This window comes from Mus pahari, chromosome 23 (assembly GCF_900095145.1).
Source record: "Mus pahari chromosome 23, PAHARI_EIJ_v1.1, whole genome shotgun sequence".
Taxonomy (NCBI): domain Eukaryota; kingdom Metazoa; phylum Chordata; class Mammalia; order Rodentia; family Muridae; genus Mus; species Mus pahari.
The window spans coordinates 38,979,919-38,986,496 of NC_034612.1; positions in this window are offsets into that span (position 1 = coordinate 38,979,919).

Genomic DNA, 6,578 nt, shown 5'->3' on the forward strand with positions numbered 1-6,578 from the left:
AGAGAGAGAGAGAGAGAGAGAGAGAGAGAGAGAGAGAGAGAGAGAGAGAGAGAGCCCAAGAACTTGAACTGCAGCTAAACTCAAGTACCAGGAAGGACCCCACGGCTTGTCCTTGTCCAGAGTTACTTCCTAGCAATAGCTAATCAAAGATGAATCTGTTTCAGACGTACCTTCAGACCATTTGTGACCGTATGCCATCTTGCTTCGGAGCCCCCACCTGCCGGCTCACAATTCATTTAGATGCCTACCAGGCTGGACCCCCCCCAGCCCCCCCCCCCCCCCCGCATCATTTGCTTCCGTTTCTCTATAAAACCCTGTCCCGCTGAGAGTTAGGGCTGCTTCACCAAACCAGCCTGTGGGTTGTGAGCGAGTAAACCCAAACTCGAGTTTGTAATAAAAGAGACCCTAATGGGATGACATCGGAGTTCACTCCTTGGTGGTCTTTTTGGGGGTCCACAACTGTTTCCTGGAATGACAGGAACACCTGTCCTTGTGGGACTGAGCAACCAGTAGACTCTTGGACTTCCCATTCATAGCCGCCCATTGTTGGGTTAGATGGACTGCAGACTGTAAGTGGTCCCAATAATTTCCCTTAATGTATAGAGACATGCCGTAGGGTCTATGACTCCAGAGAACCCTGCCTAAGATCTCACCCCACATCCGGATCTTCATATATGTAACTATACCCTCTAAAGCTGTGACCAAAAGCAAGCATCACCTTTCTTAAGTTACTTCTGTTGTATCTTGTCACAGCAACAAGGAAACTAACACAGAGTGCTCTGGACTCCATAAACATCCCCTAGCAGGGAGCTCAGAGCTCTCGCTGCTTCTACAGGGCACAGGGTAGATGATCAATTGACCACTGGGCCAGGACAGCGCCCAGCAATCCAATGGGAGCACATAGCTCGCCACACCATAAGGAGGGAGGATGACTCCGAGTCGCTCGCTTCCTAGTCGAGTCTGGGAAGATGCAAGGGATGTGGTTTTCCACTGCTCCTCATCTGGATCAGTGTCCCAACCTTCCTAACGCTGTGACCCTCAATACAGCTCCTCACGTTGTGCTGACCCCCAACCATAATATTCTTTCCGTTGCTACTCCGTAAGGGTAATTTTGTTATGGATCGTGATGTAAATGTGTTTTCCAGTGTCCTGTGATAGGGTCGTTGAGAACCACTTTCTGGCTGTGGAGAAGTGCCAGAAAGAGTTTCTGCAGTTAGGCCAATTTAATGTTTTAGCAGTGAGGTTGGGTAGGGGTGAGTGGGTGAGGGCGGGGCGGGCAAGCACTGGTTTTTGCCCTGAAACAAACATTTATGGTAGTTCTGCTGAAGTCCTGTCTGGATAAGAAATACCCCAGAGTCACCACTTTGTGGTTCCTCCAGATCGAAGACTCTGGGAAAGACATTGACCTCCTTTGTCCCTTCAGAGTCACCGCAGGCTTCTCTGTTCTGCCACCTTGAATCGACTAAGAAGCAAGATCAGCAATGTCATCTCCATTGGTACCCAGTCTGACTTTGCCTACTACGTTTAGTGAAGACCAGAAACGCACTGGGAGACCTTTGAGACCACAAGGACTTCATTGACTTTCCATATGATCGAATGGGGTGGAGAAGCGGCTGAGAGAAAGAAAGATCCAGCGAGCTGGCCGAAGAGCTGTCATACCGTGGGAGGAAGAGGTTCCATTTAGTTTTGGTTTTGTGGTTCTCAACGGAGAACCTTTTCCACAAATTAAAATCAAGTGCTGATTAGGAGCCCATTTCAAAGCACAACACAGATTTTATAGGGCACAGCACACCCTTCCTCTTGTTAGGTAGAACATTCTATTATCATTATTCATTCCCCAGAGGGCACCTAAGGTGCTTAAAACAAAACAAAACAAAACAAAATCAAACCAACCCCACCCTTGGTGTCAAAGTAAAGCAAGACCTCTAGACCCTTCTTGGCTCTACCATTTCTTCCAGGTGGGTTTTACAGTCAATGTCCTCAAGGTCTCTTTACAGCAGCGCGCGCGCGCACACACAGGACACCATGGCAACTTTTAGGCTTGCCGGAGGAACAAGCATGGGTAATTCTAATGAACTTTTGGAGAAATATGGAGGGAAGAGACCAGCTCAATAGGGCAAGCTTTGATGTGTTTCAAGGAGCAGTGACTTTTGTCCCCAGTTTCTGACATCTCTCTTAACATGAAATTTCTAAGCATCTATTTCTGAGGCTGAATAGGAAGTCTCTGAGAGGCCATAACGCTTCTGCGGTGTGGTGTGGCGGCAACGGCTTGTCTCCGTTTTCTAAAATGACACCAGGAAAAAAAAAAAAAAGGTTTTCCTTTCATATTTTAATTTAAAGCCAAGCATTTAAACGTGTGGGGTGTGTGCAAGGCCACTTTTAAAAATGGTCTCATGAGTCCAGCTCAAGGACTTCTCTCCCATTTTGGCAGGTGATTAGTGATTTTCAAAGCAGCTGGGGTGTCTGTCTAGTACCCCTTCCTCTCTTGGGTACCCCCTTTGAAGCAAAACAATAACAACAACAACAATCTTTAGATCCTTTGTTCAACTGATTAGCTTATTGCTCTTTCTGGTCTTTGAGAGATGCAACGCGCATAGCTTGAGTGGCTGTGAATTGCATGAGGTGTGTGTGTGTGTGTGTGTGTGTTTTGCGAATCTGTGTGTTGCAGAACGGAGGTCAAGGTAGAAATCTGCTGTTGTTGGTTTTTTTTTTTTTTTCCTCTGTGAAATATGTGAGATGCCATATGGTGGGGGTAACCTGAGAATACCAGGTGTGCCTGCTTCAGAATGTACTGTGCTGTTGTCATGGAGACCAGCACTCCTTCCACCTTGCGGAGCCTCTACCTCCATGCTCTGAAGAACTTGCCTACCTAATCAGAGCCTGTGCTTTGACATGCAAGAGAATTAAGCCTTGAGGGCAAGCCTTCAGCAATTTCTGGTTTCTTTTTCTTTGAGTCTTTCAGGTGATTTTTCTGCCCTCCGGACTTGTAGCTCGGGCCTGAGAGTCTAATCCTATTTATATCTATAGAGACAGTACTTTGTGTTACACACCAAGGAAGCTAAGGTGTTTTATCTGTGTTTACAGGGAAACGAAAGGCTTTCAAGAAAGTGAGTCTTATCCCTAAATTATAACTCTGTCCTATTCAGGATCTGAACCCAGAACCGTCAGACTTTAGTTGTTAATCTCCTGATCGCGTTGAGTTGTTATCTAGACCAAACTTCGGTGTGTGTGTCATTTAAACCCATGCCATCCTCGTAGATGAGAACACAGTCAGAACCTAAATACAAAGGAAAGTGGATGAGAGCTGAAGCCCCTAGAACAGTCGAAACGTCGTGACTTAGCATCAAAACATACACCATACTAATGTCTGGCTGCGATCTACCGAGCATCTATGACATGTCACTCATTCTTTCAACAAATACACACTGAGACTTATGCCAAGCATTGTCTTCCGTGTGTGGGAATAGCTGTGAATGAATCAAGAGGACAAAAATGCCTGTGGGGACTCTGTGTGGGCGCTGTGTCCCTGGGAGTTAGTAAGCAGCAAACGATTCTAACTCTCCAGCAGTAGACAGTATAGTAGTCAAGACGGATGCACAAATGATCCACCCGGAGAACCCGGTGCTAAGTGCGGGCTTTGGGAGGCAGAGGGTCGAAGTCCTGTGGCTGGTAGACCACAGGGTGGTTACGGGTGACCCAGGTGCCTCTCACCTCTGACATGATTGGGTTCTAGACTGATGCCAGTCCCCCTGACCTCCCAGGTGTCTCTGGTGAGATATGAGAGGACAGTTGTGTTGTGAGACCAGATTCTCAATGGAATACCCCTGGGGGTTCTCCGCCCTCTCTTCATTTCCTTACACTGTGCTTTATTCACTTCAACAGGGCTGTTTCCTGCAGCCTACAGAGCCGCTTGTAAAGGTTGTTTAAAAAAAAACAAAAACCCTTAGGACTTGGGGCTAGGGTGACTCAATTAGTTTTCAGTGCAAACACAAGGACCGTATTAACTCTAACACCAACCAGAGGTGGCCAGGGCAGGAGGGTTCCTGGGTCTCACCGGCCTCCATTCTAGCCTAGGTGCTCCAGGCTGATGACAAACCCACTCAAAAAATGAGGCAGAAGCATTCATGAGGCTCTCCTCTGACCTCCACATGTATTCATGTTCACATGAGCACACGCGTGTGTGTGTACACACACACACACACACACACACACACCTTGATAGAAAAGCAAGAAGGCTCTGGAGAGAGATAAGCAGACTCACATCACCCATAATTCCAGTTCCAGAACATCCAACCCTTTCTTCGGGCCTCTATGAGCACCAGGCACACACAGGGTACACATACATGAGTGCAAAACACCTGCACACATAAGATAAAAATAAATATACCTTTTTAAAAAGCCAAAAAAAAAATCCTGTTAGCTTTGAAATCGAAGCTGTGAAGTCACACTGCCTAACTATCTGCCCATCCTGCCAACGTCAAGGCTGTGGCTTACGCTCGGGCTTTGCAGCGTGATGCCAAATTGTCAAACACAAGTGAGATATGACCAAGCAATCATTGATCGGTGTGATGTTTGAATATGCTTGGCCCAGGGAGTGGCAGCATTAGGAGGTGTGGCCTTGTTGGAGGAAGTGTGTCACTGTGGAGGTAGGCTTTGAGACCCTCCTCTTAGTCACATAGGAGACAGTCTTCTGTCTGTCTTCAGAACAAGATGTTGAACTCTCGGCTCTTCTTGCAACATGCCTTGATGATAATGGACTGAACCTCTACTAAACCTGTAAGCCAGCCCCAATTAAATGTTGTCCTTTATAAGAGCTGCCTTGGTCATGGAATGGAAACAGCAATGGAAACGTAACTAAGACACTATTTTTGTTAATCTGTGAGCAGACAGGTATGGTATGATACCCAAGTCACACATACCCAGAGACCAGTGTTAGTAATTAATAAAACTTAGAGCCATGTGAACCTGATGACATGACCGCGCTGTGTGGTAATTGGATAGGACTGGTAACACATTCGACACTAGTTGGATTCCTTCGGTCAAAGGCCTCAGGGCACAAACTGAGGCAAGAGAGGCAGGAAAAGAAAGAGACAGAGATGTAGGAAATCAAATTCGGGACACAGATTAACTTTAGAGGTGTCGTCTGAACTTCCTTAAGCCCATCAACTCCAAGAGCCACCCTATACACCTTTGTCCAAGGATCTTCAGTCCATGGAAGTAACAGAACTAAAAACCAAGGGACCTGAGCAGGGACAACAGAGTCTGAGGATAATTGTTCAGAATCTTGAAAGAATGAACTACCTTCTGGAAAGCTGGCTCTAATATTCTTAAGATGTTCACACACAAGGCCAGTACTTCCACACACTTAGATGAGCAAGAAGAGGGTGACCACCTCTCATGCAGGAGTCCATGCCAAGGAGATCCATTCAAATCATCCAGGGGAATTGGGGGGCTGGGGGAGAAGATCAGGTAAAGTGGGACGGGGGCACTCCACAGTTAAGAGCACTGATTACTCTTCCAAAGATCCCGGGTTCAGTTCCCAGCACCCACATAGCAGTTCACAAACTTATCTGTAACTCCAGTTCCACGGGAATCCAACGTCCTCTTCTGGCCTCTGTGGGTACTGCAGACATATGTGCACAGACATGCATGCAAGCAAAACAGTCATATACATAAATGAAAATAACTAGATCTTTAAAAAAAAACAAACAAGTTAAGTCAAACTGTTAATAATCCCTTTGAAAATGTAGGTATTCAGAAACTGTCTTAGTTAGGGCTTTACTACTGTGAACAGATACCTTGACCAAGGCAAGTCTTAAAAAGGACAGCATTTAATTGGAGCTGGGATACAGGTTCAGAGGTTCAGTCCATTATCATCAAGGTGGGAGCATGGCAGCTTCCAGGCAGGCATGGTGCAGGAGGAACTGAGAGTCCTACATCTTCATCTGAAGGCTGCTAGCAGAATACTGGCTTCCAGGCAGCTAGGATAAAGGTCTTAAAGCCCACGCTCACAGAGACACACCTACTCCAACAAGGCCACACCCACTGTAACAGGGCCACACCTTTGATAGCGCCACTCCCTGGGCTGAGCATATACAAACTATCACAGAAATCTTCCATTTCAGAGGCTCAAGGAAGTGGGCTGGGATGAGTGCTTTCCAAAGCTGTCCATGGTGCTGATGAACCAAGAAGTACCAAGAAGCACTTGTACACAGGTTTTCTTTCAAGAGGCCATTAGATGTTGTATCAAAGAGGAACAATGGAAGAGAGCAAAGAGAAGAGGCAGGATCAGCACTAGGGACATGTGTATGACAAACACCAGTCGGGCTGCTGTCCATGCCCATCACCCAGGGAGGAGGCATTTGGAGATGCAGGTGTGTGGTGAGGAGGCAGATGGAGACTCAGGAAAGCCCACGTGATCATGGCACTTGACGCCCTGGGAGACTCAGGAGGATATAAAAGGAAGCAGGCAGACCTGAGAGGGCTTTGTAAAACCTGAGCAGACTCCTCCCTGCACATGGCAAAGTTCCGGCTTTTGTTTTTAGTTGGTTTGTCTTTGTTTTGCTCTGTTGGTTTTT